We start from the raw sequence: 22,213 nt of genomic DNA on the forward strand, positions 1-22,213 counted from the left end.
CCATGAAAAACAAGTAAAAATTGCAGAACTGAAATTAAGTTGTTCCGTTGCAGAGCACAATGTTGCAATACAGGTTGTTGATCACTTGGTTCCTTTATTAAAAGATATATTTAAAGATTCTAAAGTAGCTCAAAATTTGAATTTAGCAAGAACTAAATGCTCAGAGATATTAAAAAATGTACTATGCACAGTTGAAACAAATAAAACAATTTCAGACTTGAAAAACAGAAAATTCTCGGTGTTGGTAGATGAAAGCACAGACATCGGTGATAACAAAAATGTATGTGTTCTTGTTATAGTCTATTTTTTCCTGGCAGGCGCGTGCATGCACATCTCCGAAAGGTAGAATCACATAGCTAAGATTTTTAGCAGGATGCAGGAATTCTTTGTATTTTTGGTTGCATATTATCTAGGGGGATCAGTATTTGTGGTTGCATATTAAAACTCATGTTTATGGTTTAATTTTTGTATAATTTGTAAAATGTAAACAATAGTATATTATGATACAAGTTTATAAGGAAGCCTTTAAAGCACGCGCGACGAGTTTAAGAGCACGACGCGTAGCAGAGTGCTTTTAACGTCGCAAGTGCTTTAAAGGCCCTTATAAACGTGTATCATACGCTATTTTTTATTATACCTGCACTAAAATCTAAAAATTATAACAAAAAAAGTAAATTGAAATACCTTTTCCCAAGTAATCAGTGTCATTAATCGTTGATATAGAAATGGTCAATTGTTGTTGTTTCGTTGCTATTATAACTTTTCTATAAATGTCTATTTATGATTGTTCAAAATGTAGGTGAATTTGTTGTTACCTAAGTAACCCTTAAAGCTTTAGTGTTTTAAAGGCCCTTTTTCGCACGCATTTTAGTGTCAAAAACAAAGATTATGATTCAGGTATAATAAAAAAAAGTTTATGAATAAACTCGAGGAAATAGTGACAACAAATATTATATGTACAACATTTTTTATTTTATACATACACGAGTTAAATTGGGTACAAAACAAATCGATACTTTTGGATTCAATCGTTAATTTAAACAAAAATAAAATAAAATAATCATCACCGCACATTTCACCTAAAAAAAATTACAATGACATTGACAAAAATTGACAGTTCACATGAAAGCGGCAAAAATTTCATAACATGAACATGGCCTGCTTCGACTACAATAATTTATAATAACCATGTATCTTGCCAGAGAAAAGGAAAAGGCTTAATTTTATACATATAGGCAGTGATTCTAGATTCCAGAAAAATGAGTGCACTGTTTTTTGAATGAGATATTTTTGATGTTCATCTAATTGAATCATACATTTCCTATCAGGTTTCTTCGGTGCCTCTAATTGGGCACACTTCTTTTCTTCCGCCAAGTATCGTTGAATGGTTCTAAATCCACAACCTTCAACACAAAATAATTAAGCTGTGATACAACAAAAAAAACTCAAAAATCAATACCAGTATAATCTGCAGATTTTTTCCATTTGAGCCGTCTTGGTTATCTCGGCAAAATCCTTGGAGATCCCACGAAATACTTTAACAATCATTTCTTTCTCGGCTTGTGAGAAATTTGCTATAAATATGCATTAATAAAAGACTGTTACTTGCTGTTAGCATAAATCCAACTTACGCCGTTTATTTGGTGATCGAAATTGAGACATCTTGTTGACATATAAAAACTTTTTATCCTCTAAGAACTAAGAACTGTTTTTTTTAATAAATAAACAGACACAACACAAAACAGACACAAAACACGAAAGGAGAACTAAGACACGATGAAACAAAAATGGCAGCTTGGACCTGATTGACAGTACAGAACACTGTAATATTGCACATTTCTCTAGTGTAAGTAGAAAAATAAAGTAACCAATAGGAAAGTCGCATTTCGTTGCAGGATTTTGTAAATGCGCACGCACGCGCCTACCAGGAAAAAACAGACTTTAGATATTGCCATGGAACAACAGGAAAAATAATAACAAAAATGTTGGAGTTACTGAAGTTAAATGTTTCTGAAGGTAGTGCAGAAAAATTGTACGTTATGTTTAACTAAACATAAGATTCCGTTGAATAATATCATTGGTGTAGCATCAGACGGCTGCAACACAATGGTTGGGATTAGTTTCTTTTGTATTTCAAACGCAGAGAGGGAAGAATGTGCAGTTAAAAGTGTACACGCTTGTCCTAATTTAAACCCGTACTCTCTGTGAGTACACACACACTACTGCTTCCCCGTCAATTGTGCAGCAAACGTTCATTGTGATGGTGACCAAAAAGTAAATTTGTCTGATAACAGTGGCGTGCCCCTGCATTGTATTCGCGAGACATATTTCGTAAATCAGACAAAATACGGCCGTCACTGAATTTTAACCGAAGCACAGAATAGAATCAATCAGAAGACAAACTCTCTTGGGCGGGAAAAGTCCGCGCATCTAAGCCGCGCACATGAAGCGGCCATAAGTTCAGAGTAGAAGTCAGTAGCGTATCATAACCGCGGTTGACGCAATTGGTTTTCTACCAGTGGTGGCGATACATGAATAATATTAAGATGAGTAAGCTCAAAGGTGGCATGGTTTGTACGGCAAAAAAATGTGAAAACAAAGCCTGTAGGTACTTTCATTAACTTTTGAACGTAATTTTTCTGTCACATAAAAAAATACTCTAAATTATGCTTTACTGAAATTGTCACATATGGATGACAAAATATTACGTTGTTAAGTATTATTTATTTATTTTCTATTTTTTATTAATAATTAAAACCTCGTTCTATTCCATTTGTGTGATTCTTGATACTTCTTGAATTTAATTAATTATATTCATATTCGCCTCCGTACTTTGTAACATTTCTGGAAAAACTTTTTTATAAGCTCCTATCACAATAACATCCCGAGTGCATGTCAAATTGTCGATAATTCAATTTTCTCGAGTGCGCGAAGCGCACGAGAGGAAATTATGAGACAATTTTACATGCACGAGAGGAATTTGGGCAGACTATTTCCTGAGAAAAATTTACATGGTAAGTACAAATAATCGTAATTTTGTGTGTCGTTGACAGTCATGACATTTGCACTGAACTGGTATCTAAGGTAATTTCTTGACGACCGTTTTGCTCTAGTGCAAATTATCGCTGTAATTCGATGTACTTTTCGCACAAATAACTCAAAACAATTTATGCGAGTCCGGACCTGAACCTCGGGTTCACATGTTGTGAATGCGGACCTGATATTCTACTCTATAATAATGGCTGCCGCTGGCTGACTGAGATCAAAGGCGATTTTGCCGACTTTGCCTTCTGATTGATTCTATTCTGTGACCGAAGCTTGCAGAGACTTGTGGCCACACACAGTAAGTTATCCCCGCGCGGGTTTGAATGTGCACGCCAAAAATCAAGACAGTCTTGATTCCAACTGGCTTGAATGCGCGTGCCACATTCTACTCCACACACACGAAGTTTTAACTGTACCCCGTGGCGTGTGCATTCAAGTCTTGACTCTTCCCTCTGTGTGTGTGGCCCCCATTAGAGTGTAGGCGACCACTATATAGATTAGAGTGGAGAAGTTTGATGGTTTCTTTAGATGCTAATAAGATTAATGAACTAAAAAAGTTACCAATTGATGAAATGTGGTATGAGATTTACAACATGAAAAATTTTGAAATTACTTTTACCTTTAAGAATATTGCTACTCTAGCAAAGTTAGTGTTAACTTTGCCCCATTCTAATGCTGAAGCGGAAAGAATTTTTTTTATCGCAACAGAAGTAAAAAACAAAAAGAGAAACCGAATGGGAGCGGAATTTTTAAATGCAATTTGTGTTATTCGCAGCTCTCTACAAAACAAAATGGAAGCTGTTATGACTATAAAATTACCAAAAATCATTTGGATTTGTGCAATACGAAAAATACATACAGCTTCAAATAATGTATATATGTAGTGGCGGCCGGGGAAAATGGGAATGACTTAAATTACTTTGGGCTGTATTTAAATGAATCTGTAATGGTTATCATTATAAAGATTTACGACAGGGACCGATTTCTTTGAATACCTGTGTTCTTAGAAGGAACGATTTAAGAAGGGTTTTGTTTGCAGGTGGTGACAGGCAAAAATTTGGCCCTATCGTAAATCTTTATAATGATAACCATTACAGTTTTATTTGAATACAGCCCAGAGTAATTTAAGTCATTCTCATTTTCCCCGGCCGACACTATACATTCTACCTATTATTTGAAGCTTTAATTTTTGGGTACTTGCATACATACCTACATATCTATAAGTTTGTCGTGTTAATTTTTCTTTAGGTTTATACAGAATTTTGTTTAAGTTGTAAAAGTGCGTTAATAAAATATTATGAATAAAACCGTTTTATTGAATTTTACAGTCGAGATAAGTTTAAAATTTCGTGGGGGAAATGGTACAACTTGTGGGAAATTTTGAATAGCACTGTGGGAAATTAGGGGAAATTTACTTTATTCTGTGGGAAAATTAAGTTCAAAGGTTGGCAACACTGTTGGTGAGTGGTCGAAGCCATCCGTGGAGGAAGAAAAGACTGGAGATGGCACTAATTCAAAAACGTGTACCCTGCCCGCGAAAACTGCAGAGCCATAAAAGGTTTCTGAATATGGCGACTAGTCAGTGGCGTAGACTTTGTTATAAATAAGGGGTGGGGTAGGAACTGAAAATATATGCCAATCAAATTCACACAACATAAAAATGATTAAGCGATTTTCCATTATTTTATGTGCTTAAGCGGATAAAATGAATAGATGAATAACAACAATTTATTAATTATTACGTTAAATGTTGTGACGTTCACTGGCGGCAGTGACGTCACGGGATTTGACGCCGTTCGGGTCGGTCGCGGTATGCCTCGAGCGCCAGTCCCTTTTTGCGGCTGTGGTGGGACGCCACACGGCCGGGGTAGCTTTTGCGGAGCGTACGGTGTCCGGGGGTCGGCTGTCAGGGCGCGGAAAAGGGGTAGTAAAACAAACAGGTGTCGCAACAAGGGGGGGGGGGGCTTTATTCAGACTATGTACAAAAAGGGGCGTAGGTACCTGGTGGCGCCGGAATCTTTCGGGGACGGTGTCCGTGACCTGGAGGAGTGCTCCGGGCGGGGGTCGGAGGAGAGCGCGGCTCGTACTTACTGTTGTTCCGGTCGGACCTGGACTCTGCTGGCTCTTCTGTCTTTCCGGTCGGACCTGGACGCTGCGGGCTCTTCCTGCTCCGGTCGGAGGGAAGGGAGGGTGAAAGGGACCGGGATGGCCGGGGTTCCCTCGCAATGGGAGGGAACGGGCCAGGAAAACGGAGAAAGCGGGAAAGCCGGGGTTCCCTCGCAATGGGAGGGAACGGGCCAGGAAAAAGCGGGAAGGCCGGGGTTCCCTCGCAATGGGAGGGAACGGGCCAGGAAAGCGGAGAAAGCGCGAAAGCCGGGGTTCCCTCGCAATGAGAGGGAACGGGCCAGGAAAGCGGAGAAAGCGGGTTGTTGGTTGGGTCGGAAGCGGAGTCGGAGTCGGTGATGGAGCTGGAAGAGGACCGAGATCGGTATGAGCTCTGCAGGCTCGGCGCGGTCCTTTTATTGCCACGGTGGGACTGCGCGCGGCCCGCGACTCGCGGCTGGGGCGGTGGGGGAGCTCGGCTCAGCGCGGAGTCCGGGTGCTGTCGGCCGGAAGAAACACGGGTTCCGGAACGGATTCGGTCGACGCGGTTCATGCAGTTGGTTCCGCGCTAATTTTCTGCACCGGCTCGGCGAAAGAGCGGAATTTTTCCGCCACCGGGAGCGTTTCTTAGTAACTTCGTTACAATGTCAACTGATTAGGGAATTTCCGTTAAAAAATTGCTATTTATTGTTCGTTTTAAGGTGTTCTGGCGCTTGAGGATAAAATAGTGTACGTTATTCGGGGTAAAAATGACTTATGGCGGCTCACATGGAATTATTCGTTCCACTACGTTCGGTAAATAAACGTCCAGCCACAAAGAATCATTTATGCTGGCTAAGTACTAATAACACTATCTTCTATTTCTAATGCTGTTATAATGTTTATTTTGAAACTATTCCTATTTCTTCAATATTAATCACTTTCCTTGTAAATAAATAAACACATGTATATATTATACTATCACTTTATTGTCCTCTAAAAAACTTGACACGCAAATTTAATTCTTAAATCTAAATAAACATTAGCTACTGATTTAACTAAAATATAGTAATGTAGATGTCTGTAACAAGCTAACAATTTGGTAGAAAAATATTTTAAAACATCATATACTATTCTACTTTTATCTACCTTAACATTTGTATTAATTTGTAATTTTAATAATTTCTCACTTTTTATACATACAGCGATAACATCATCGCTAGGATAGGAAAGTCCACCTCTGTTTTTGAAATCTAAAAAACTCCCGATTAAATTTTCCTCACTGCCAAATAAGAATGATAAACAATCTTCACAATTTAAAGAATGGCTCAACTTTCGGGACACAAATCCACTAATATATATAACAACTTGTTCTGAGAAATTTGTTAGAGCATTTTCTGTGAAAAAGTAATCGTGATCAAAAAGTACATCTGATTGATCATCACCATTTCTGTGAATATCATTATAGATGACATTTTCCTATCCCCTTATTAGAAACTTCGTTATGTACAAGTAATTTTTTATAGCATGACTTAAATTGCCTACAAGTTGGATTATCATTCCTCCCTAATTGAGATCTTACATCACTAAAATACAGTTCTAAATGATCTTGTGAACATTTATAAACAGGTAGAAATTGTAACAATTTCCTGCCACTATTACCATAGATATATTCTTTGTAAATATTTAAAATCGCTCTTAATCCTATTGAAAAACCTAGAAAACCTGTTTTCCTGTTGGATTCGATTACCAAAGAATTAGATGTGAATTTAAGTTTTTTCACATATTCTTCAAATTTTAACGAAAAATCTTGAATATCTTGAATATTTCTGTGACAAACTGCTTGCTTCAAACCGAAATCTCTCAAATTTTTGGAATTCAAAATATCAAAAGCGTCATTCATTATCAATATAAATTTAGCAGTAGGCCCACAATTTTCAAAATTTCTGATCCGCAACTGATCTCTGCAGAATAACAATGCTTCAGCTACGGAACGACTTAAAAGTTGGGTTGCTAATTTAACTTTCATTTTTTGTTTAAAAAACTGAATATGCCGTCGCCTGAGATTGTTGGCTAAGTGAAGCCCTTCACTTTCCTGCAATTCATTGAGCTGTTCCACGTAAGAAAAATCGATAATTCCATTTTCAGCATCGATTAACTTTCGCTTCTCTCCAAAAGTGTTCCTTATCAGCTTGCACATATGGGAAGGATTAGGTAAAATATTTGTTTTCTCAACTCCAAAACACGGATCCAAATTATGGATGGAAAGATTGCAACCTAGTGCACTCGCCATCCTAAAATTGGCAGGACAACCATCAAAAGTAACATTTGTTACCACTACATTACATTCTTTAATTAGTGCAAGGCACTGTGTTACCAAGGAGGCTTTCTGCTCACTATTTAAACTGTTGATCATAAAATAGCCAACAGGAACTTTCCAAGTGTCATTAATAGCCACCAACATAAAAACTAAAACTTCCTTGGCTTCGATGTTACTGGCAAAATCTATTGTTGCACCCATATCAACAAACCCATGATATCGTTGTCCATCCCATTCAATATATTTTCTTATAGCCATTTCATCGAAAATTAAGGAGCACACTATCGTTTTGTCAGATGTTTCTCTTAGCAACTCTGATCTCAATTTTAGCATATGTAGTGCCTCTTTGGTAAAACCAGGAGACCCATCTATAGAACAATACCAAGATGCCAAAGTTCGAACGTGAGGTAAACAATTATCAAAATACTTCCTCACATAATTATATGCTCGAGGAGAATAATAATGAAGTGTTACAGAAAATTTTCTTACATTTTCATCATATTTACGAGGTAGTGATGTACCATTTTTCCTCAGGTATAGTCTTTCGAATAAATCTTGGTTTTTGCCAAAACTTCCCCTCAATTCCAATGCTGTTTTCTTGTTTATGACAGACACTTGGGTTGCTGACTTTCCCTATTTTTTTATTAATTTCTTAATTATCTTCTTCTGCCGGAAACATTTATGTCTCAAACACTTCACCTTCTTTTGTAATGTTCTTCTTACTTTAGAAAGCATGTAAATTTTCTTACGTAAGATGGTGATTTCTGCGACTTGCTCCGTTAAGGTTCCCAATTTTGATGTTATTGAAGCAATTTCTTCAGTTAATTCCATAACTTCATTACTTTCAGACTCACATGAAACTTCGTGGAAGTCATCATTGTATACCTCACAACTGGTTAAACTTGAGACGTTAGCTTGCTGAAAGTCTGAACTTGTAGTTTCCGATGATTGAATCTGTAATGAAAAGTTACATTTATAACTAGGTAAAACTAGTAGAAAGTTGTATTCCTACCCTTTCATAATAGCCAAATGATACAGTCGGTACAGCGTCTTTCTTTAATATCACTTTGGCAATCAAAGTTTTGTCAAAACAGTCATCAGTAAAATGTAACGAGCACAAAACAGAATGCTTGGTTAGATTTATGATCCCAGTTTGCTTTGTTAAAAATTCCACCCACAATTTTCGAATTGCAGCATTGTTGGGGAACCTACGAAAATTCGTTTATCAATAATAATTATTGCAACACCTTATTTTATAATAACTTACTTGTGGAAAGTAATATTTTCAATGCATTTTTTTTTGCCTTTGGTGGCTTTACACATTTTGCAGCTGACCATGGCACAATTAATAATTAGACTTTTTCAATCACTAACAAATCTACTGCTAAACTTCTAAAACTTAAATTTAACCTACGCTAAATAAAATTAAAATTACCTGTCACCAAAATCACTCTACCCTACTCAAATTATTAACTACACTATTAATAATAGAAAACTATGCAAAAATTAATAAAACATGAACAACGCAAACAATACAAAAAATACACCAACAGGACTAAAATAGTAAATACTAAATAATAGACGTTAGGAATGTTAGGACGCTACGCCAATGGCTTCCTCAGCCTTCCGTCCACCTTCCGTCCGCAGCCGTTTTATATCGACGCGCGCATTGTGGACTGGGTCATAAAAGGTTGTTGCACGTGCTTTTCGAGGGTTCACATTTTTAACATGGGAAGTATAGGAAATGCCATCTCCAGTCTTTTCTCCCTCCACGATGCCATCAAGCAAGCCGTGGGTAGCTTTGTAAGTTTTACTTTTTCCACCAAATTTGTGTGTCGTGGAAATCAAATATTAACTGTCATCGCTGTCATTCAGATTCAGAATCTTCGTCAAACATTTATGTCCAAATCTCACAATCTTATGTCGCGAAATGTAAATATATAAGCCGTACACATCGATTCTTAAATTTGGTCATTGTTCACTTTAGCTAAAGTCTGTCTCAATTCTAAATTTCCACCAACACCGCATTCTACGTTGGAAATACAACCGGCAACACTGTTTGGTGAAAAATGCGTCAGATTGTATTTGTTTGGTTATCTGTCAATTTCGGTTTTTACAACTCAAAATTTTTGAATGCAGGAAAAGAACGAAAACCATTTTTAAAATGCAGCAAGTAAGTAGGTAGAAAATCAAATTCTACAAGCAAAATAAACATATGAACTAATTTTTATGTTTTCGAATCATGTTTATAAAATAATTCTATTGCCAACTTTGGTTATAAGAATCCCCAGTTTAGAAATATTTTTATTTTGCCAACATAATTCAACAGGTGGTGGAAATTTAGAATTGAAACAAACTATACTTCTGGAATTTTCGCGTTTTTTCTGGCTAGATAGCCTCAGGGCGTCCTCCTAGATCGTTTCCCACCATTCAAACTTTGTGCAAATTAAACCGGTTAAATATTACCGAAAATAACAAGGTTGGTAAAACTGACTAATTTGTATGGTAGGTTGCCTCGTTGCCATTTAAAACTATAGTTTCAATTTTCTCTCCAACAATTCCGTCGGGGGAAGCTCCTAAGTAATAAATTTCTTTGTCAACAAAAAGGCCGCAACGATTGATGTTAATTTTTTCTCTTATTTCGAGTTCTTTCCGAGCGACATCTTCATACATTTTTCCGTACTTTATGGATTTCACGTTGTCCAAAATTGTAGAATATAATAAATTTTTAACTGTTTTTGAAGTGTCCCTATTTTTTCGACGTTTGCAGATTTTTGCAAAATTAGAGGCCGTCAATAATTTTCGTCGTTCTTCAAGCCACTTCCCATTTTCGGATTGAAAACGCGTTTACTCTTCCAACTATTTAGCCTCTTCTTCGGTTCTTTTTTATTGAAGATAAAAATTCATCAACTGCTTCGTCATAATCTGTTTTTTCCATATCTGGTTTTTGATCTTGGGAGCTTTTTAAAATTTTGTTTTGCATGTAGCCTTTACTTTTTTTTAATAAATTCGCTCGGTGTGTTTTAGCCAGTCTTCTGAGTTCCACTCGTTGAATTATTTTATTTATGGAAATTGGTTTTGCTACGCTCTCATATTTTGTATGGACCAATTTAGTATTATGGGACACCATCGCTGCAGTGCACCTTGCCGCATATGAATTTTTTAAAGCGTACCCCGATGAATTTGGCAACTTTGGAATTGTATTGCTCCACAATGTTGCTATCAACATCGCTAAGCAAACATCGAGCTGATTTACTAAAAATCGAGCAATTTATAAAATTTTAGTTAAAAAGGCAACAGACAATTCCCCAATTTTATTGTCTTCTTCTTTTTTATTGCAAAAATATTCGGAACAGGAACTATGCTGTCCCATGACATGATAAATTCCATTTAAAATGTCTCTTTTTAAACTTTTAATCGCAATATTTCGATCTACGCTTCCTTGTTTAATTTGTTGCAAAAATTTCGCAGAAGGTGATTCCGACATTCTATTTTCTCCACTGTGATATCTGGATACGGTCTCGCTTCAATCATTTTGTTGTAGACGCTGCTATCACCATCGCCTGTCATCTTATGATATGTTATTCCATACACTTGATCTAAACCCCTGCACTAAGATGTCGGATTCCATCGATGTTGACGTCCCCGTGTAATTTTTAGTGCATAAATGTTTGACCAGTCCTTCATTCCCCTTTCTATCGCAATGTACACAGTACTTATTTCTAACGCCAATACATAAATTTTTTCCTGTGTGTCGCCCCACTATAGCAGCTACTCCGGATTGTGCGTTGTAATTAGTTCTCTATGATCGTTTGGACCATGCACCATCTACAATCACTTCTACAAATGGAACGCCATGTTTATCAACTGAACCTGTTTCTTTTGCATTTAATATTTCTTCATTAGCAGCCTCTTACATTACTTCCTTAGCTGCTCGCTGCCAAACGTCTGCAACAATGTCATGCTTTTTCTGAAATGTGCCTAGAGCCATGCTAGCCAAAAATTCTTCTAAATTGTAGAATCCGCATCCTATTGGCATTATGCCTCTTACTGCAGAAGCATTGATATTTGTGTCTATAGAAGAGTTTTCTTGCGAGTCTAAGTCGAATAAATCATTACACATTCCGTACTTTATGACGAATCTTGAGCTGAGTCCCGTCCTGACTTCTTTTTCTAAAGTGAGATTTGTAGTGACCCAGTTTAAAATTTAAATTTAAATTTCTGGTACTGCCACAACAGCGCGCCAAATGTGAAGGTACTAGCGGCTAGACTAGGAACTGCGAGCGGAAATATAGCGGGGGTTGAAGCTCTCGCGCGGGTGGTTGAAGGGGGGTAGGTCACTTTTGTTTAGTTTTTCGAAACGAACACACCTGGCGAAGAGCGATCCAAGTTTCTCTAATTTGTAAGTTAAATCCGAACCAATTACACTACCGTCCCGAGTAGATATTTTGTGTCCCCGTGAAGAATCCGGCAGTTTCTTTTTATCCACACGGGTAATTATTTATCTCACGTTCGTTGTCCGTTGTTTTTTTTTTCTTGGGACCAGGACCACGTGGTAAGGGTATGTTGTAGATTTCCTTTCGTTGCATGCTGTTTCTTAAGAAGCGCCCATTTGTTAATTTTAAGCGTTATCTTTCTCCCGGGAGGTTTATTTTTTTAGCAATCTGGTAATTTCGAAAATTCGGAGCCGTCGTCCGAACCGCGTGCGTCCATGTTGTTTTTTTTTTTCACTAACTTTTTCCAACAGCACTCAACCCGCCATTTTCCTTGTTTTGTTTAATATTGCCAGCGAGTATGGTATTCCTTTTTAAAGCGTTTTATTTTATCGTTATTTAACCTCGCGTTTTGTTCTCTTTTATTTCCTCATTGTTTAATGTGCGTTTTGTTTTGCTTATGTTATCATTGTTTAATGTTGCGTTTTGTTTTACTTATTTTATCATTGTTTAATGTTGCGCTCTGTTTTGCTGGATTTTCTCATCATTGAATGTTACTCTTTGTTTGATTGAATTAAACTCGGTTTTTGTTTTTCTTTGTGTTGTTGCTAGATTTCGGAAAAGTTAAAGTTAAAATGTTGTAAGTACGTGACGTGAAGCCCCCATCGCAGTTATAGGGATCTTGGGAGTTTGTCGGTAAACGGTTGGTTGGGGAAGGTGGAACAAGTTCTGCTCTACGCGACTCTGAGAAGCTCATCGTACAACCCCGAACGCTTATATCACTCGGAATTGGTCGGGACACAGTAGTCCGACACGCGATACCCCAGTACCTATAAATGTCGCTGCTTTCAAGACGATTCAGATTTTCTGAGTCCCCTCGCGGCCGAAAGTTTGTTACCTCCAGCTCTAAGTTCTCGTTGGCGTACCTTGACCGCGTAGCTCCAAATTAAACATTGTTTTTGCCATTAATCGAATTGTAAAATATGAGTAATACCTGGGATACGGTTTTTGAAGAGGGTTTTTCATCCGTCCCTGTCTGTAATAACTGCACCATAATTTGTTCACTTGTTTGCAAGCTTTAACCTGTCATTTTGTCTGTTATGTACCCGTTTTCTGTTATTTTAAATATTGTTGCATTCATCTTGTCGTTTATCTTTGTGATGTACTCAACTAGTTAATTTCTTGTACTTCGTTAAACTTAGTTGCTGTCTTTTTGGATTCGTTTCATTTTTTTTTCTATCAAAGTTATTACAGGCATTTTTAATAAAAGGTATTTTGCGTCCCTCACATGTGTGTTTTATTTGCGGCACTCTTCCAACTGGAACCCTCACCGTTTGCATTCCGAACCTTTTTCCGCCAAAAGAAAATCACAACGTAGGGCTCCTCCGATTCGATGACGATCACGACCACATTTGTTACCGTTTAGCGCAGGTTCAAATATTTGGCGGAAAAAGTAATGTATTCAAATCATTACAGATTGCTGAAATTACAGCCAAAAGTCTCTCCATGGCTGCAGATTCGTTGTAGGTACATACTGCATAGTCGCTAAAAAGTATTTTCGGCCTCCCAATCTGGGAAATATAGCGTTACCTTACACTTTGGGTCAAGGGAGGTGCGATTTCCCGTACAATGTCAAAAATTTCTAGTGGAATGTGGGAAAAATCTAGTGGAGTACAGGAAAAATGTGCGGACACCGTTGATTTATTCTTTTCACAGTTAATTTAAAATTAAAGTGTCCATACGTTACTTTAACTTGGTATAAAAAAACACATTTCCCTGTATAATTTTTCCGATAAATGTGTTTGTTTAATTTATATCGATCGAAAAAGAAAATTATCGTAACAGGGAAAATACCTATTGGGTTGGCAGCTGTATATGTCAAAAAGTTTGACAATTGTCAGGTATATCATAAATATCTGCAAAATTGCACAATAAAACTAAACCACAGAAGTTGATATATGGTTTTGTGTGCCTACTTTATCCAGTACTAGCTGTTAGTGCTAAAGTGCAACTGGAAAATAAAAATATACAAAACATTCTAACCCCAAAATCTTGTATTCACCTGAAGAAAGATGATTCGTTTTCACCAGGAAGTAGTGGTTAAGTACAAGACATTTTAATAATTTGCAACATTAACATAATTTATTTTGTAAAATTACAGTTGTAAACATTATTGTTACAATTCTCCACTTTAGAGAACAATGCAGAAACAATTTGGTAACTGTCAGCTTTATTACTTCTGGGTTGAATGTCAATATGTTGTACTGGTGCTGATGATGGAATTCTCAATGTTGGATGGTTACATTGGAAGCAACTGCTAAAAATTCAAGTAGATTAAAGCACTGTATCGAAGATTGTGACACAACTCACCATTGTTTGAGCTGTAGCTGCAACACAGTACATTTTGTTTTTGATGTTGAAGGAAGGCCATCAGTCATCACGAATCATTTTAGGAACTTCAATCTTGTGTCCATAGGGCAATCAAGGTTCAAATATTTGTCAATTTTATTTGAAATCCTTAATTAATTTATTAAAATTTAACATAAAATGACATTTTTAATTTACAATGCGAAAATTTCCGATAATAATGCGGAATCTGGAAAAGTGCCCCAAATGCTTGCAGCGTTTCCACGTTGAATGGCAAGGGAAATCCTCTCAAAAAGGAATTTCTTAGATTTTGAATCCCCTGATTCCGCGATAAGTCGGTCTCCGATGACATTAATAAAATCTATTGTTTCTTTGCACCAAGGGCCTAAGGTTTCAAAGGCTAAACCTTTAAATACGTAGTTTGACGAAATAATTGAACGATATTTGTTATGTTTGCGTTTGCAAGCCATTTCAGCGGCAAAACCTGAGACTTCAGATGTTTTCAATACGTAACTGTCTGCAAGTGTATCTACGACAGTAACGTCCCAAACCAAAGGTTGACCTTTATTCCACGGTACTAAAGTCATCCCATCAGGGCGTTTTCCGTGATCACGAGATAGTCCGTTTGGTTCTGAAGTTGAATTAACATGAATAGAAGTCAAAGACCGGTTGATAATAGAATTAATTTCAGTGTGTCTTGAAAATCTACCACTGCTTTTGGAACAACTTAGACCGTGAATACCAATTTCATCAACTTTCGCATTGCATTTGCAAATATGAGGTGTACAAAGATTACAACCCAATCTTAAACCAATACAAACTTGGAAGGAAGTGTTATCTAAAAGAGTACCAATATTAGGAGAAGGTATTGCATGTAACCAAGATCCTGATTTTCTGCATTGCAAAGCCTTAAAACGAGCCAAGTCCCTAGATGAATTAAAGATTAAGTCATTGTCAATTATTCTTTTGATATTGATATTATCCCAATTCTTCTGAAATTGTGGAATTGTGGGTCTTTCGTTCTCATTTTCTACATCCCAGACTGCTAAAGCTTCATCATAATGGTGAATAATAAGCTCATTATCCTTTGAATTTAGTAATTGAGAAACAAGCTTTTTAACACCATGAACTGAAGATAGGAAAGCAGGGAGGCAAATATCGGAAATGCGGCGAATTCCCAGTCCACCAAATCTAATCGGTAAAGTGAACTGACACCATTGTAAATCAGTTAAACGTAAATTAAGTATTTTTTCTAAAGAAGACTTTAAAGAAGAATCAATGGAATTAACGTAATTAGAAAATTTCCAAAAAGGAGTTGTTCTTAATAAAAAATTAAATTTTGGTATGAAAAGACAGTTCTTGATTAAGGTATAAGCCACGTGTCTGCTAAGAAATTCAGCTTTATTTAAAAGATTTTCAACTGTAATAATAGTTTTTTCGACAGTGTTTTTGAAGCCTTGGTCAAAGATTGGAGAGCCTAAAAGAGATAAACTTCCTCGGTCACAAATTTTAATACCTGGTGCTAAATTTTGAAATTCCTTTATGACTTTTAAATCTGTGTCTCCAGAACAGCTAAAGATCTCGCATTTGTTAAAGTTTAATTCAAGACCAATTTTTCTGGATAAATTGATAACTTTCTTAAAGTCGGACAAAACTACTTCTGGGTAATCAGCTAGGGTTCCATCATCTAAATACCAAATATTCAGTTCGGAATTCAAAGATAAAATAATTGGTTGAATGGCAAGATTAAAAATCATAGGACCACAAGGATCTCCTTGTTGAGCTCCAACAGAAGAAGAAATTAAATGATCACCAAAAAATAAAGTTGAAGGATTCCTATAGCATTGATAAAGATAAGGGTAAAGAAGTGGGGTATGACATTGGACTTCTTTCAGAATACAATCTCGTTCGACTGAGTTAAATGCGTTTTTGAAATCTAATTTAAGAACAACTTTGCTACGGTTTAGGTCGTTATTCACAAAGGTACGTGTAGTATGAATTGCTGCTTCGCATCCTAGCTTAGTTGCCACTCCAAGTTGGTGTGGAGATAAATACGAATTTACAATATTACGACTTTGAAAACAAGCAAGCTTTGAGGTCAATCTTCGTAAACAGTTTCCTATAGCGATCGGTCTAATTCCTCCATCTTTCTTATGAAGGGCGCATAAAGACGCACCATATAATAAATGACAAATTTCTGAAGGAAGTTGGCCAGACAATAAAAAATTGCATAGTTTTGTTAAAGCTCTTAGTGCCCGCTGACCTGCTTCGCCCGCTGATAAAGATATAATATCTTTTAAATATTGTGGTCTCATGCCATCTAAACCTGGTGAAGAACCGGCAGGAAAGGAATTGATAGCTTCTCGAACGTTTTGCTCATTAACTATTAAAGAAAAGTCTCCCGTTTTGAAAGCGTCTGGAAAAAAAAGTTCGCGAGATGATGAAGGATGTTTTTTTTTTAATTCTTCAGCAACATCTTCATTGAATGAAGCTAATGAGTCATCCGAGGACAATAATTTAACAGCTCCTTTGATATCAAAATCGGCTACTTTTGCTTCCACTTTCTTAGCTAGTGATAAATGTGTTCGTCTCTTAGAAGATGTTCGTATTTGAGGTACTTCAAAATTAGAAAGATTTTCTTTTATATGCTTATTCAATGATTTATCAGATTTCTCGGCTACATTGAAAGCTCTATAAGAGAATAGCAAAAGATCCTCAAATGAAGAGATTGATTTGGTCGAAAGACAATTATTAATAATTGAACTTAATTTATCAGAAGCTAAATGTCTACAAGCTTTAGGCAATCTTCTAATAGTTGGTAGCTGCTGTTTTAAATTAATAAGCAATTTTGTGATAGAACCCGTTGAAGAGAAATTAGAAGAAGTTGGTAGGTTACTATTTGTATGATACTTATCTACGTGAATTTTCAATCTGGTATTATCCTTAAAAGATTTTCCAGGACACAAATTACAATTTAATCTTTGTTGTCCACTAGAATGATTATCTTGAGATCCGAATTGCTTCTCATAATCCGTGCAATTAAATGAAGTGTTATTAATTTCTTCAGTTTTCCTTCTTGTTTTATTAATTTCTGAAGAAAATGATTTTGACGAAAACGATTGGCTCATTAGTCCATGAATCCTTGATCTATGAATTTTAAGGCCCTTTTCCTTTTTGAAATCTCTGTTGCAGTCTTCACATCGAAAAACTAATTTTTCTCCAGAAATTTTATGACACTTTTTGACGTTTCCGAATTTATCTTCAAGATTAGCGTTCGAAGGGCCTGCATCAGTTAAATCTTGATCACTTATTTTCCAATCTGTTGTTCGTAGACGAAATCTTGTTTCTTGAGGATATTTAAACTCAAGATAGCTATTACTTTCTTCAAGAGAATTATCAAATGATGTTGACAGACGCATGGCACTATTTGAAATTGTTTTAATTGTATTAATATCAGTTTAACCTGACTTCCATATATTTCTTCACAGTTTCAACCCAGTTTGGATTGGTAATGGCAAACGATCTACAAATATTGGTTTTTGTGTCAGTTATCAATATAATATCTTCTCTTGACATTTTCCATTTTCAGAGTATATAACTCCTTTCAGAGACAGGCACCACAAACACCTATTAATAAAACTGTCTGTAATAAAATATGGTTTATTAAAAATTTGTGAATTAAAGAATAGTTATTACATACTTTCTTGAGAAAAAATTGTCCTATGTAACGTTGTTTCGATTTTTGTGGTAATAATTCAGAATTTAGTCCTGCCACTAGTTGTACTGCCTCTGGTGTCACATTTAACTCACTCTATATTATATACTAGACATTTTTTTCACTCGATTAATACACCAAAATCAAATTTTGAAGCACGACCGTGAAAATTTAGCCGGCAAATAATTTGTTAAGAAAAAAACAAATGAGCGGTCACGGTCGTCAAGGAATTGATTCCACAGCATTCGATTTTTTATTGACGATGTCAAATTCTACAATAAAATTAGTCTTGATTTTTAAAAGATTTAATATTTTGGTCAGCCGAAAAGTCTAATACAAATGTCGTACGGGACGTATTTTCCGGCCCTCCAACTAATCAGGCACTCGGCTGCGCCATCGTGCCCGAAACCAGTTATCGTGCCGGAAAATTCACATCCCGTACTCTAATGTAAATAACTATTTCAGAACGATTTAGCAGAGCTTGTTGAAATTTGGCACACAGTTAGAAGTGTTAACATTTTGTTTTTGGCGTTAAAACTTTTAATTGTTGTTTTTATTAAAATGTGAGTATCCTGTTTCAGTTAAATGTCTTATTTTTACACTTATTATTGACTTTTACATATTTATTTTTTGGACAAAGTACAGGCGGTAAAGAAGTAACGATAGCTAAAAACAGCATTTCCATGGCCAACAAAATTTTACATTTTTCCAAATTTTTTCATTATGAAATAAATCCACTTTCAAATTTTAATACATCTTTACCCTACATACATAAGAGCACGAGACGAAGCCGAGGGCTTTTATTTGATAATAAATTGGTCTTCTGACCGAATAATTTATGGATGTTTGAGTTCATTAGCAAAAAATTTGCCGATATTAAAATGTTGCACGAGGGGTATACGGCTGATTATTTCCTAAATTGAATGAAAACAAACGCAATATTTCCAATTCTTTTTATTCAAAATAATTAAAAAAAAGCAGGTACCGACATTTTATATCCGATTATTGCACAGTGTGCATTTTAGAGAAATTTTATCGGGTTATTTTTTGTTTTCTCGTTTTGATTGGTCAATATTTGTCACGCAGTTGGTTGCTAGACACATGAAGGAAATAATCACTTTTATGTTATAATATATATACCCACATAGTAATGTACATATATATGTATGTAGAAAGGGACTTTCGGGGAGCTTTTTTATTCGTTGTCGTACGAAGGTGAGGATTTCACTAAAATTCATCTAATTTTTACCTGAAGCCATTTTTATAAAGAAAAGTAAAGAAAAGATAATTTTTGCAAAAAAAGTATGCAAAGATACTTATGGGGTGTTTTTTTTGGTTTGTAGCAAAGCTAGACGTTTGAAGGAATTTTGGGGAACCTTCAAGACTTTCGAGGACTTTCGCAGCAAAATTGGTTGCCTAAAATTTCAGAACTTTTTATACTCTATTGGTACTTTCGAAGAACTTAAGTTAAAGCGAAAATAGTTGCCTAGCTTATGCAGTCTTAACTTCAAGAAAAAAATCAGCAGTATTAATTAGCCTCTGAATTAATTAAAAATACGTCAGGCAATTCCCTGCCTATACCGCATTACATTTCGGCCAACTTTATAAAAAAATATTCCTCTTTGTGAATTCACTTTAAAAAAAAAATACTTTTGGGGAATTCGTGTTCTTCAAAAGTACCCCTACGTGATATCAATTTTAAGGTTATATTCTATTGGAAATGATGTTACAGACTATGCTGGCCTATCTGAGACTTTTAAAAAGATCTAATTATTTTGGAGACAAAGCTGACATTAAATTGCTATCCACAGGAATCCCGCTGCAACCCCATTCTTAAAAATATTAAATATGAAACGGAAACGGGTGACCCTCTAGTACAATTTGGCGAAATATTTTTTACAACCGATTTTACTTGATTGGTTATTAAAAAATACCCAAAATTCCTTGAAATTGTCCCAAACACAAATAAATAAAAAAGCCGGATTCCGAATCATTTTTCAATTCCCGCAAAGGTACCTTTGGGGAATTCGTGTTCTTCAAAAGAACCCTTACGTGATATCAATTTTAAGGTTATGTTCAATTGGAAATTGTGTAACAGAATATGCTGGCCTTTCTGAACCTTTTTAAAAAGACCTAATTATTTTGAAGTCAAAGTTAACATTGAATTGTTATCAACAGGAATCCTGCTGCAACCCCACTCCTAAAAATGCAAAATATGAAACGGAATCGGGTGACCCCTCTAGTATTTAGCGAAATATTTCTACAACTGATTTTACTTGATTGATGATTAAAAAATACTCAAAATTCCTTGAAATTATCCCAATCACAAACAAATAAACAAGCCGGATTCCGAATCATTCTTCAATTCCCGCAAAGGTACTTATGGGGAATTCGTGTTCCTTAAAAGTACCTTTACGTGATATCAATTTTAAGGTTATGTTCTATTGGAAATGATGTTACAGACAATGCTGGCCTTTCTGAGCCTTTTTAAAAAGACCTAAAAATTTTGAAGACAAAGTTGTCATTAAATTATTATCAATAGGAATCCCGCTGCAACCCCATTCGTAAATATGTAAAATATGAAACGGAATCGGATGACCCTTCTAGTTTTTGGCGAAATATTTTTATAACCGATTTTACTTGATTGGTGATTAAAAAATACTCACAATTCCTTGAAATTTTCCCAACCACAAACGAATAAACAAGCCGGATTCCGGATCATTCTTCAATTCCCGCAAAGGTACTTTTGGGGAATTCGTGTTCCTCAAAAGTACCTTTACGTGATATCCGTTTTAGGAACATGTTCAATTGGAAATGATGTTACAGATTATCCTAGCCTTTCTAAGCCATTTTAAAAAGACCTAATTATTTTGAAGACAAAGTTGTCATTAAATTATTATCAATAGGAATCCCACTGCAACCCCATTCGTAAATATGTAAAATATGAAACGGAATCGGATGACCCCTCTAGTATTTGGTGAAATATTTTTATAACCGATTTTACTTGATTGGTGATTAAAAAATACTCAAAATCCCTTAAAATTATCCCAGTCACAAACGAATAAACAAGCCGGATTCCGAATCATTCTTCAATTCCCGCAAAGGTACTTTTAGGCAATTCGTGTTCCTCAAAAGTACCTTTACGTGATATCAATTTTAAAGTTACGTTCTATTTAAAATGATGTTACAGACAATGCTGGCTTTTCTGAACCTTTTTAAAAAGACCTAATTATTTTGAAGACAAGTTTGTCATTAAATTATAATCAATAGGAATCTTGTTGCAACCCCATTCGTAAAAATGTAAAATTTGAAACGGAATCGGGTGACCCCTCTAGTATTTGGCGAAATATTTTTATAACCGATTTTACTTGATTGGTGATTAAAAAATACTCAAAATTTCTTAAAATTATCCCATTCACAAACGAATAAAAAAGTCGGATTCCGAATCATTTTTCAATTCCCGCAAAGGTACTTTTGGGGAATTCGTGTTCCTCAAAAGTACCTTTACGTGATATGCGTTTTAGGAGTATGTTCAATTGGAAATGATGTTACAGATTATCCTGGCACTTCTGAGCCTTTTTAAAAAGAACTAATTTTTTTGAAGACAAAGTTGTCATTAAATTATTATCAATCGGAATCCCGCTGCAACCCCATTCGTAAATATGTAAAATATGAAACGGAATCGGGTGACCCTTCTAGTTTTTGGCAAAATATCTTTTACAACCGATTTTACTTGATTGGTTATTAAAAAATACTCAAAATTCCTTGAAATTATCCCAAACACAAACGAATAAACAAGCCGGATTCCGGATCATTCTTCAATTCCCGCAAAGGTACTTTTGGGGAATTCGTGTTCCTCAAAAGTACCTTTACGTGATATCCGTTTTAGTAGCATGTTCAATTGGAAATGATGTTACAGATTATCCTGTCTAAGCCTTTTTAAAAAGACCTAATTGTTTTGAAGACAAAGTTGTCATTAAATTATTATCGATAGGAATCCCGCTGCAACCCCATTCGTAAATATGTAAAATATGAAATGGAATCGGATGACCCCTCTAGTATTTGGTGAAATATTTTTATAACCGATTGTACTTGATTGGTGATTAAAAAATACACAAAATTACTTAAAATTATCCCATTCACAAACGAATAAAAAAGTCGGATTCCGAATCATTCTTCAATTCCCGCAAAGGTACTTTTGGGGAATTCGTGTTCCTCAAAAGTACCTTTACGTGATATGCGTTTTAGGAG

General features: G+C 35.7%; 3 long non-coding RNA genes across 3 annotated transcripts; all 3 read right to left on the bottom strand.

Annotated features, from left to right (window-relative positions):
- Positions 1-950: 950 nt before the first annotated feature.
- On the bottom strand, positions 951-1,966 carry LOC138129555 (uncharacterized). Its single transcript, XR_011159255.1, has 3 exons — positions 1,632-1,966; positions 1,460-1,574; positions 951-1,403 (listed from the first exon to the last, which is right to left on the bottom strand). It is a non-coding gene; the product is annotated as an uncharacterized lncRNA (long non-coding RNA).
- Positions 1,967-6,131: 4,165 nt separating this feature from the next.
- LOC138129875 (uncharacterized) lies at positions 6,132-9,051 on the bottom strand. The gene is made up of 3 exons (XR_011159414.1): positions 8,715-9,051; positions 8,460-8,655; positions 6,132-8,401 (listed from the first exon to the last, which is right to left on the bottom strand). It is a non-coding gene; the product is annotated as an uncharacterized lncRNA (long non-coding RNA).
- A 5,054-nt stretch (positions 9,052-14,105) lies between these two features.
- LOC138129016 (uncharacterized) lies at positions 14,106-18,422 on the bottom strand. Its single transcript, XR_011159014.1, has 3 exons — positions 17,948-18,422; positions 14,251-17,890; positions 14,106-14,197 (listed from the first exon to the last, which is right to left on the bottom strand). It is a non-coding gene; the product is annotated as an uncharacterized lncRNA (long non-coding RNA).
- Between the last annotated feature and the right edge of the window lie 3,791 nt (positions 18,423-22,213).

The sequence above is a fragment of the Tenebrio molitor genome, chromosome 4 (genome assembly GCF_963966145.1).
Source record: "Tenebrio molitor chromosome 4, icTenMoli1.1, whole genome shotgun sequence".
NCBI classification, from domain to species: Eukaryota; Metazoa; Arthropoda; class Insecta; order Coleoptera; family Tenebrionidae; genus Tenebrio; species Tenebrio molitor.